We start from the raw sequence: 13,058 nt of genomic DNA on the forward strand, positions 1-13,058 counted from the left end.
GATTAAGAGCAGATTTGCATTTTGATGGCCCAAGCGCCAGTCTGTCACTTTAAGACAATATATTGACACACATCAGATTTTTTCGCAACTGTTCTCCTCCACATAAGACATAAACTGTGTTTAAGTAAATACTCTCCAAGCCGGCCATTTTGACATTTTTGTGTATATTTGATCGTTTGGACATGCACCCGAAGCTCAAAGTGTAATTTGTTTGTCCGTTATGGAGCGTGCCGCATGCACACATTTCAGCCTGAGGAACAGTGTCTCTTGTGCGGATTGTGCTTTTAAGGTTTTATTATCAAACATCTCCTACAATTTAGCTACAGTGAAGACGGCATTTTACAACAATCACCAACTGAGCTGATTCTGACGTTAAGTTTGGGTTTTAGGGAGGAACGAATGCGGACCGCTGTGAAGGGAAAGAAGTTGCGCAAGATGAAACGCAGCTAGTTTTTAATAGCTTTAACCTCATGTCTTCTTTTGTATAATCCTTAGAAGCCAAAATCGAAGTAAAAAAAATAAAATTAGCTTAATAAAACCGCCACAGGCCTAAAGTGTAAGCAGAAGTTTGAATGTTTAGTTCTCTCTTCTATCATAATTAAACAGGGCTTTCATGTTGCGCATGCTGAAGCTCCTCCACGTGAGCGCGATCTCGCTTCTGAATTGCGAATAGCAAAAATGCATCATAGACAAATGTTTGAAAAACAGCTGGCGACTCTGGTGAGATAGAATTTGCAAGATAATGTATATATAGCAATAATAAATGTTTGTGTGTTTTATTAATATTTACCTAATTTATTAGCTTATCGATACTCCGGTCTTTCATAATTTAGCCCCGGGACCGATTAAATACCGAGTTTCGGTACCCATCCCTACAAATGACTAAAGGTTCTCTTTAGTGAATCAGACACATACAGCGTGACCAGTGAAGTACGTTTCTCGAAGGAAATGCTCTTATGAGCCAAAGATAGGGCTGGGTATCATTCAACATTTTTTGATTTGATACCAATACTGATACTGGTTCTTGAACAATACTTTTTTTTTGTACCAATATTATCAAATCTGTTTTAACAAGATTACATTACACCTAAAAAAATATTTGGTTTTATTTTTTCAGCTTGTTGACATTTTTACAGACATAAAGACTCATCTCCTGAGCCACTAAGGAACAAAAAATGTTGCTCAGAGACACAAAACAGCATTGTGGTTGTGTTTGGAATTATTTTTGTTGTCGAAATAGCGCAAAACAGGCAATATGGTGTCTAAAACATAAGTCTCTTAATTAACTTCTTGTTTATTGAACCGTTGTAAAAAAAAATCAATATTACATTTGTAATCATGGTAATTTTTGGAGAAAAAAACGGCCCTCTTTGTGTGATATTGTTTGAACTATATGAAATTATATAAATATATAAATTTTCTGTCCCCATATCTTGAATTTTGTGATCATTCTAAATGCATTTTATTAGACTGAATCATGCAGTGAAAGAACGCACTCTAAATGTGCACAATAGTCTAGACTTTACGTAATGTATGTGTGCGCACTGTAGGAATGTTTTGAATGGTTTTTACAAAATATTTGACACTGTCAAATCGCACATCGTTAAAACAACAATTACAATATTATCGCAGATGTTATATATCGCACGCCCCTAGCTGAGACTTTGTTTTATACCAGAAGAAACCTGTTCTGTCTTGTCTGTCGGCGCATTGTCAGTCTCTTCTTTGCTCTGCAATGTATTTTTCACTGTGTGAGAACATGATGTGTAGTGTGAGAGCAGCATGGCTTGTCGGACATAGCAAAAGGGGGACGGATCTTTGTGAAGAGTCAACTGCATTTCTGTTTTCCAAAAAGATTCATTAACGGAACCAGAATCATTAAGAGGAATCAGAATCAGAACCAGAATCTTTCAGTTCCTTACAGAGGTATGACTGCCTCTGGAGCTCTGGAAAACAATGTGTGAAGACAAAAACCAAGATACTGTATCCCACTTTCATCATTTCCATTGACTGCAGGTGCACCTTCCTCGTCAGACACGCTCTCTCAATGCAAAGATATTCGCATTACTTGCACCTAGCATCAGGCCATATGCTGACAGATCAGCAGTCCTCAGAGTTCGGCCTCCATCCCTCAGTTGCTTCCTGGGCAGGTTTTCCCCCTTTTTCTGTCGTTAATCAGCTTAAATTTGTCAGGTGCTCAAGTTGGTCTCCTGGGCTGGCCCACACTAATCCGTTCTTTGATGATACATTGAACCGCTGAGGGGGGAGCGAGAGGTCTTCTAAAGGGCCGCAGGAAGTCTTAGAGCACGCTGGTCCTCAGGGACGTCCAAAGAGGGAAAAGGGGACGGACAATAAGACGAATATCGGGGACCTCTTTTACATGCTTTAGCAGGAATACGATGAGCCGTCCGATCCATCTGTTGCACACACATGGATACACATGCTTCCACCTTTACATGAAAACTCACAATACTATAATGTAAACACTTCAAGGACGCGCAATTATTGCACAGAAAACATTTGAAACCCAAATGTTGAGATACAGTGTACTGTACGCAGATGCTGACAGCTAACAGACGTACACATTTTGAAGTGGGAGTGGAACAGACTCAATCAATACTGTTTCTACAGAGAGCAGCTGTTGGCTGGGATCTTCAGTAGCACACTGCTGTTGCTATGGTGACACCACCAGCTTCAACAGCTGCACAGAGACAGTGTGTGTGTGTGTGTGTGTGTGTACACGCATGCTTTTCTGTGTGTTGATGATTAATCTGTGTCCACCACTTATCGCGCTACTATAAATGCTAAGGCCACGGGCACCATATACCGCTGCCTCTGAACATGTGATCTGTACAGACAAATGAAAACGAGGGCACAGCATTCACATTATAAATGATCAGCACCTTGATAATGTAGACTTTTGCATTTATTTCACTGTAATTCGTGACGCAAATAAAAAATAAATGCCTGCATTGTGTATCATGTGTCATGAGTAGAAAATAGTTTAGTAGAATTCAATTAGGTTTGATATATCAGTCAAAGCATCGAGGATATTACTCATATAATCAAGTTTGAAATGATTTTTACAAGGAAGCTAAATTTGATTTATTTAAACCATTTATTTATAGATGCACTGTTACGAATAGCCATCACATTCTGAGAAATATCTGCAAATAATTTTATTTTTATTAATTTAAACAATTAAACATATTTATGTTTAATAACAGCATTTGACCACTGGATTTACAAAAATCATTTCAGGTTTAAGAAGTGCTTCAACACTGCATCAACTACTGATCAACACATTAATTATTTGAAGTATCACACGTATCAAGTGGTTATTTGACCATGTATTATTTTTGTTTGTCTTTCAAACACATTAAAATGTACTAATTCACAAATTCATCAACTTTTTTGTCATCTGATCCTCTTTCACCTAACATATTTTTACATGAAGTACCCCAGAGATTTTAAAATAAATATTTTAATAATTAGGTATCACGTTTGCATGTTCAAGGTTCTCTGATGTTGGTTATGGTCACATGACAAGAAGGTAAACAAATAAAATATGATTTTTTTTTCAGCAACTGTTTTATTTTGATTCCTTTTAAAATTATTTGTTTTAATTTAACATTTTTATGATTTAATTCATTATTAGCTTTTCACTGAACACATAAACCCCCTGCAATTCCTTCACAAACCCCATTTTGGGAAACCATGACGTAATATAATGTTTAATGCACTACATGTTATTGATAACAACAAATGGAAAATATGGTGCAGGATTATCCTATTTAAATCAATGTGAAAAATGAGACAGGTCAAAAGTAATATATAATTAATCAAAAAGTAGTCAGATTATATGACCTAAAATGTGTAATATAATGGATTACGTTGCTAACTAAATTTTTTGTCATTTAATTTGAAATCAGTAAACAGATTAAAATTTGTAAATTATCTACCCAGTTCTGATTATAAAATAAACATACAATAACAATACGGAACTGGTTTCTCATATGAACCTGTTTGTCATATTAAGGATGCAAGGAAGCACAGACAAATATGAAAGATGAGAAAGAGAAGGAGGGAAAGTGAGAGGGAGGGTTTCACCTCACATTCCACTGTCATTTGCCCCCTTGAGAAAAAAAGAAAAAAAAAGGACAAAAAATACAGCACGAACAGAGCTCCTGTCTGGTTACTATAGCAACCGAAAGGCTATTATCGTACCTTGCCATTCATTATGAAAGGGCTTTAGTTGACAGAGAGAGGGTTGGGAAGGGGGGAGATAGAGGGAGAAAGAGAGAAAGAGACCGACAGAGAGAGAGAGAAAGAGAGAAGGAAGGAATATTCTCAGTGCTTGTGGCTGGGAAATGGAGTGAGAGGCAGGAGGAACGATACAGAGGACAGACGTAAAAATATACATAAGTTGGAAAAAGAAAAACAGATCAGAAGATGAAACCAAACATCTTTCATAAGAATGAAATATAAATAGTTCTGTCGAGACACAGAATGGTGATTTCTAGGCCCATGTGTAATCTGCACATTTGCACAGCAATGCAAAGTTTGTCTTTCACTAATAATGATTATTCATTCAGATACCAAGAATACTAATGGAGTATTTTTAGATAAATTTACCACATTTTACCATGTTTTAATCCATCAGACAGAATCACACAGCAACTGAAAGTGTGAAAACTGTCTGCAGATTCCATCCAGGCCATCTTACTTAAAATGACAGAAAGATAAACAGAGAAACACAAAGCATAGTTAAATTGCACTCACATGTACATACAGTATACACACACTTAAAGGGGGCGTTTATCTGGTGCTTGCGCCTGCCTCTGACTGTGAATGCTGACTCCACTCTGCTCTGTTTTCTGTTATAGGAAAGTAGGCTGAAAGGCATCTGAGGACAGAGAGAGAGGGAGGGAAAGAGAGAGGGCACATGCAAGATCCAGAGATTGAAAACAAGAGCATTTAAGAACAAGAAAAATTTAAATACACCACATGCGATTAATCCGCCTCAAATGTAGCACACTGACATAAATACATTCTCCCTCTAGACTACATACATCCTCATGCACAGAATCCCAGCGATTCAGCGGCTGTGACTGTGGCCGAATGCTCTGTTGGTCCATTGTGCTGGTTTATTTGAGAGAAATCAGCTGGACTGAGGGGGTGAGCTGCAGTCGGGCACGCATTGCGGAAAAAAATGCTATTTACTCACATTCCTGATGCTTCCCTTTTTAAATGACAAATGAGCTTCAACCGTCGAGCTATTCTTCTCTCTCTCTGCTCTTTCTTGATATTTTTTCACTTTCGTCCAAGCATATTCTTCTTTGTTGCACATTTAACATCTGACTGTAATCCACCATTATTAGTATGTGTTTGTTTTTCTGTTTGTGTGGAAGCACTCAGATGGACAGACTATAGAGAAATATGTAGGATGCTTTATGCCAGCCTTGAACATATGGCCATGTGGGACAACGTCTGTGAGAAAGGGACAACGGTGTCTTCTTACTGCAAAATACACAGACATGCACACATGGCCAGACACAAAACAAGAACATCATGTTTTAAAAAAAATGGAAGAAGTAGTTTTTGACCAACGAATTTCAACGATTTTTAGACGTCGTTTTATTGCGATAGCTTGGCAGATCTCAAATTGGACGGAATCTATTTAAATGAACATGCCTTTCCGGTCACACTTTATTTTAACGTCCAATTCTCGCTATTAACAAACCATTAACTACGACTTTTTTCTCAAACTCCTAAATTGCTGCTTGTTAATAGTTAGTAAGGTAGTTGTTAAGTTTAGGTATTGGGTAGGATTAAGGATGTAGAATATGGTCATCTACAATAAATGCTTCATAAGTACTAATAAACAGCTAATATGTTAATAATAGGCATGCTAATAAGCAACTAGTTAATAGTGAGAATTGGTCCCTATACTAAACCGTTACCAACACTTTAGTATAAATCCCTCAATATACAGATCAATGTTTCACACTGGCTTGGAGTCTTGTTTTACTCTATATAAGCACTCAGTATCAAGTCAATTAAACATTTCTGACCAGGGCAAAACTTGACAAATTTATATTCACTACAGAAATGTATTTAATTATATTCAGTGTATACTATACTAGATAAATCACACTTTTATTACTCTCTTATATTTCCAGGTTTTCAATGACTGCGTGAACGCTGAAAAATATAAACAAAAGATCAAACGATCCAAAAATCTATTAAACCGGATGGCAGGCTAAAACACGTTCTTTACAAATGTATCTGAGTGTGACTTTAAGCTGATTAGTTCTCATAATTATATTGTGGGTGGAGTGAGTGTATTTGTGTGTGTGAGACTGCTCAGGGTACTTTGGTACTGCGGTAAAATCTGGGCGTTCCTGGGGCGTGTGCTGGCACTGCAGACCAACTACCATGATTCTGACAGTGAGCGAGAGGAACGGGGTGTGTGTGTGGGAGGAACGGCATGTGCAGTCATTATCAGTGGAGTGACACTTTAAGAAACCTGTAACTTCAGCAACATTCCTCTACTGCACTACTGCATATGGACAAGAGATGCTGAGCAACACAAGGAGCAAAATTTCCATGCCAAACCCCCACGGTGACTAAAGCAAATATCTTCCATCATAACCGTCCTGCATTTTCACACTGACCTTGCACCAGTTTCACACACACACACACACACACACACACACACACACACACACATATACTTGTTTACGAAGTGGGCTGGTGTGGTGGGTGAGGTGTGGTGCCAGAGGAAGACGAGGGCACCAGAACAATAGTCTTCATCCAGCACTGTGGCACACTGCAGAGGAGAGGAGGGGTGCCCGCATGTCCTCGCCGAAGCTAAACACCACAATACACACAACATGCCATTACGAACACTGAGAGTGAATGCTGAGCCATTTACATGAACAAACCCTGATCAATTTTTAGGGTTACTATAACAATCTCTGATATGAGAAAACACTACACTGTCTTAAATTTACAGGCTTTACAGACCAATAAATGAGCCTTGACCAATCAAAGCACGTATTTGTATAATTGTTGTATTTTGATATTCGTTTAATTGTTGTATTATAAAACGTGTCCAACTGTTATAATAACTGCAGAGAGGATTACAAACAGCTATTTTTTATGGCTTGCCATTTCAACTGGCAAAGATTCCTAATGAAATGTAAGATTTCAGCTTTAAAAAACTGAAAGTGTAACAATAACAATATAGAGCGAGTATTAAATATGAACTAATTTGGCAAGGCTTTATTAAAATGTTTCCATGGATACATACACAGAGTTTGTTTACATATAATATTAGCTCAGTACATAAGATTAGTCTTCATGCATAGTCTGCATTACATTGGAAGAACATTATTAGTCTATTCTAAACATCAAATCATCTAAAATAAATGTGACCATTTTTATTGCCTTTAATAAATCACTGGGATCATATTAAACTAATAGCTTAAAATATTACCTTTCTGAAGAAAAAATCATCACAACTTATATTTAAACTAATATTTCCGCTATAAAGACTACAGTTTAAATGATAGAGTTATTAAAAGCCCCCATTATCTAAGAAACCCAATATACATTTATTATATCAATGCACTGTTTTCTGTCTCTTTGCCTCCCGTGACCCGATGCACTAACATAGACTATATGCTCAAGAGTGTAATAAGATACTGGAACATTCATCTAAGAACAAACCACACAGCACATACACATACATAAACACATATTCAAACACAATGATACAAACATTTAAAACACGAATGTGCTATATACTCATGATATGCTACATACTCAGTTATGGTTATCCCAATTAACACTATATATAATCTACATGCATCTCGATTTAGTCAATAAACCAAAAGTATCCTCTTTAGTTGTATTTCAAGTATCAGAGAGGAGTTTTATAGATGTGCAAACAACACAAACCAAGTATTTGAGTTATAGTTCAAATTGAGTTTAATGAGCCACTTAATGATTTCAAGGAATGGGTTGTTCATTTTGCTGATTGCAACTCCCTTTAAATGACCTTTTTAGCAGCTTAATATGGCAACCAATCTTTAAAAACACAAACATCATTCTGCATCGCTCTATACTGACTGCCAAATACCAACAGGGATGAAGTATGAAGCTTAATGTTGCTTTTCTTCACTTCATGGGTTACATGCACAAATATAAGGTAAACTGACATCATAATCCCCACCAGAGCCAGTCTTCCAGATAAAATCTAGTCTGCGGGACTGTTTAAGCCCAGGATGTACTCTTGCTCCCGTTGGAAACGGCGTAGCCTCTGTTTGACTCTGAGAACATCAAGCACCATTTAAGAGTGAGGGAGATGAGCGAGATTTGGAGCACTACCAGAGTGACGGCCGACTGTCTCACTCATGATGCTGCTGCTGTGTATACACACACACACACACACACACACACACACAAAATGCGATTCTGCTGCAGCCACACTCAAGGTATCTGTCTATTTTATGCCATTAACATCTTGTGGGCATCACGCTCATGAAACATACGCTGCTGTAAACAATCGTTCGCTATATTTACACTAACAAATCAGTATGTCGGTCAACAAGTCGCAGTTTTTAACCCCCCATGCACACACTCAGGGAGATTTAGCCTATGGTTGAAAATAACAAGAAAACAAATGCGATTATTTTTAATGTTGATGAAGGTTTGTATGAGGTCAAACACAAGTGTACTGAGCTATCGATGTCACGCTCTCAACAGTACTTTGTGCTGCTCTCAAACTAGTGGATAAAACACACATGCATGCATAAAGTCAAACCGGACACATCCATCTAAGAGGACTTCCTGTAAGGAAAGAAATGCACTGACACACAAAAAGACGCACACAAATATGGGTGCGGAACGAGGGTGTAACAGATGCTGTGGCACAGACATGCACGCACACAGCCATTTCAGTGTCCTGACTCACAGTCTAAACATACGCTTTGTTTCGGCCAAACGCTCGATTGGCCCAACGTCACCCCAACCTAAAAACCCAGATCCCTCACTCTCTCTTTCTTCATCTTCCATCCATTCAACTCTCGAATGCACAGGCCCACACTGCGCCACCTTCTCCTCACTCATCCATATCTTGTGTCTCTCTTCCTGTCCGTTCTTCCATCCCCACTTAATCTGCTCGAACGATCTCTCTCGCCGTGGATCTTCCTGGATAGGCGGACGACTGAGTGCCTCTCACAGCTCCCGAGAACCCAACCCGTGGACATCGAAGCAGAACGTCACAAGTTAGGGTCTCAGGGAAGGAGAGGGGCACGATGCGGCACGGAGAACCGAGCGATCGCCATTCTGATGTCCCATCCGTCGTCTCTAATTCAGCATCCTTTCCGCATTTACAGCGATCGGACACTTTAAAGCAACACAACATAGTTACACACACGCCCATCAGCATGGACTGCACACAAAGACATTGGGTCTCACAAGTAAACACACATGCGCAGCGGACGAGGACATGCGTGGAGAAGCGGCGCCACACGCAGACCTCTCTCACCGGCCACACACACACACACCGCACGTTAGACGAATCGAGCACCTGTCTTTCCGTTCATGATACGGATTGCTGCAGAAGAGACATTCGCATGTGCGCAATGAGGTTTTAAGTCAATTATAAAACAGACATGATGTAACCACGAGAACAGTGCAACACATACGGATACTATCGGGTCACGTCGGCTCTCGTATAAATCACACACACGCACTGAGAGAAGGGAGTGAACTCACCAAGCTGGCTGCAGTGACTGACTGGGTGCTGCGGTCCTCCGCATGCCTGAGAGGACAGAGAAGGAGAGACAGAAAAAACGCTTTTTACGTTGCTCATCCAAATGAAGCCACTAAATAAAAAAATTCAAAGGGAAGAGCAAATAAAAAGATACGATATAGGACGCTGACAGGCTGATGTCTGCCCGCCGTCTGGAGCCGAGAACCGCAGAGTAGAGAGAGAGAGAGAGCGCAAAAAAAGGTGGGAAATTCAAACGGCCACAGAGCACTGCTGAAAAAGGAAAATGTGAACAAAGGAAACAAAGAATCTGGGGAGAAAAGGTATCCGGATTAATCAGCCTATAGGACAGAAAACTGAATGGGGGACAAGAGAGAGAAAGAAAAAGAGAGAGAAAAAGAGAGTGAGAGAGGCAGGGCCACGACACCGGCAACACACACCAGACTTCTACCCAGAGGGCTATAAGATGAGAGATCAGCAATAGGGGGTGGGGGCGTTCGCGCACACGCATGCACCGTCTCTCACCCTGTGTCACATGTGCGACGGGCGCGTATTCCATCCCGAGGCGGAAAAAACAGGCGGAACATCTGATCTACAGAGTCAAAAAGCGGCGAAAATAAATAGCTGTGAAACGGGTGTTCCTTAGTTCCATTCATCTCTCTGTCTGAGCGGGCCCTTCTCTCTGCCGTGCTTAGAGGGATACGACTCTCATGAAAAGTCAGGCTCAAAGAGAAAGAGAAAGACTGGGATAGAAGTGATCCCTTCATTTCCTGCAACAGCTGACACCAGTTAGCGCAAGAGGCCCACTACCCCCTGAGAGAAAGAAGAGAGGGAGAGAAATAAAAAGTATAGAGAGATGGTTAGACGGTGAAAAAGAAGAGATTTTCATCTCAGAAATCTCCTTACCCGTAATCTTTTCTCTGTTTCGGTGGAAGAAAAAAGTTTCCAAGCTCTGAAATTCCCCTCGTCGCTCACCATTATTCCACTCACTCTTTCTTTCTTTTTCTTTCTTTCCCTCACTCACTCCCTCTCTTTCTCTAGCTGAACTGAAGATTGGAGCAGGAGGGAGGGAACTAGAGAAAGAATAGGGAGAGAGGGGGGAGCAGCACAGGGAGAGAGAGAGAGAGAGAGAGAGAGAGAGAGAGAGAGTGAGAAGATCGAGAAAGGGAGGGCGGGGGATTAACATAGCTGGGTTTGTGTACACAGAGAATAGTAAATGTCTGTTTGGACTCCTACCACATATGTCATTTTCTCTGTTTCCTCTTTAGACAGAATCTCCACCTCAATGTCTGTGTTGTAAAACTGTCGGCCCACCTGAGAGAGCTGAACTGAAGATTGGAGCGGGAGGGAACTAGAGAAAGAAAAGGGAGAGAGGGGGGAGCAGCACAGGGAGAGAGAGAGAGAGAGAGAGAGAGAGAGAGAGAGAGAGACTGAGAATATCGAGAAAGGGAGGGCAGAGGATAAAAAAGAGGCATGAACACATGAAAATATGATGTGCTTGGCTTACATTCGATACCGCCTGGCTAGCGCCGCGGCCACAACAGAGGGAAACGAGGAAGAAAACAGAGAGAAGAAGGAACGAGAATGACAGAAGGCAAAGGAATTGGGGAGATGTAAAGTGGAGATGAGAGAAAAGGGGGGACATGTGGAGACTGTGGCGGAGGAGACCACTGACGGCCCACTTTGATAGGCTCTAATCAGCGACAGACAAAATTTTGTGTGCGCTTAACTCTCACACTTTCTATTCACTCCTGATTGCCTTCACAATAATTTCATCTCTTGATATTCTTTATGTAAACTATTAAAAAAATTAATGTTTGGCATCCTGATATGCCCGGAACACACTCATGCCGTAGTACGTCATGTGGAAATGGTGTTAGACTTCCCTCTCCTGGACACAAGCAGCCATATATCTTAGTCACCTTGAGATTCATTTTGGCCCATTTTGCTTGCCGTACTTCACTAAAAGAAGCTACAGTGCTATGTTAAGCAGACACAATCCTGCTCTCCTGACTCTATCCATCTATATTCTCATGATTTATATTGGTGTAAATAATACAATAACCCCCAAAAGGGGGCCCCCAACTGCACTTTCTCATGCAGGTGAGGGTCAAATACACACCCACACACACATCTTAAAAAAAAAACACAGCCCATGTGGATGGTTCATAGTATCTTACTCAAAAGGCACAATAAGGAAAGAGCAGGATTGTGACGTCTCAATCCTCATTCATGCACATACACACATAACTAATTCAGAATGTGTGGCTGTATTACTTAGCACTAATTTGCCAGACAAATTCACTGTAAAATACTCTCTCAGACAGTTAAATATTTTGCATTAGTAAGCACACTGGGTCAAAACTAAATTCAGACAGATGTCATATACATTACCATTCAAAAGTTTTGAAAAAACATAATGATCGAATAAAAGAAAATAAATATTAATTTAAATATTAAAATTGTTTTAAATAAAAGCTGTTTTTTTTAACTTCTATCAATCAAATAATCATGAAAAATATAAAAAATATTTATCAGCACAACTGTATTCCATATTGACAACAATACAAAATGTTTCATAAGCACCCAATCAACATATTAGAATGATTTCCGAAGAATCATGCAACACTGAAGACTGGAGTAATGGCTGCTGAAAATTCAGCTTAGCAACCACAGGAACAAAATTCAAATGTAAAAATTTATTGAAAAAGCAAGTGTATTTTAATTTGTAAAAATATTTCACAATATTACTGTTTTTACTGTATTTTTGATCACTAAATATAGCCTTGGTAAGCGTAATTTACAGACCGACCCGAAACTTTTGAACAAAAATATGCAATACCAATGCTCTTCAGTTTAAAGGGGTCATATGATGCGATTTCAAGTTTTCCTTTCTCTTTGGAGTGTTACAAGCTGATTGTGCATAGATAAGATCCCTGAAGTTGCAAAGACTAAAGTCTCAAAACCAACGAGATATTCTTTATCAAAGTTAAGACTCTGCCACGCCCCCCTAAAACGGCTTGTTCTAACACCCCCCCCAACATATCTACCTCACTATGTGGAAATATTAGCATAATGCCACCCAAATGTGCACGCAAAGAAAGAAGGCGTGGTTTCAGTAACCGCAGGTAGTGTTAAAGCAGCCATGTCAGGGAGACGCTGTGTGTTTCTAGGCGAAAGCAAAAGCACTTTATTTGGCCTTCCGGGAGTAGATGCATTTAGGAATCTTCAAGATTACTTACAACAGAACAGCAATGCATTTTATGGACGACCGTTT

Source organism: Sinocyclocheilus grahami, unplaced genomic scaffold (genome assembly GCF_001515645.1).
Source record: "Sinocyclocheilus grahami isolate Dianchi unplaced genomic scaffold, SAMN03320097.WGS_v1.1 scaffold12.1, whole genome shotgun sequence".
Classification (NCBI taxonomy): Eukaryota; Metazoa; Chordata; class Actinopteri; order Cypriniformes; family Cyprinidae; genus Sinocyclocheilus; species Sinocyclocheilus grahami.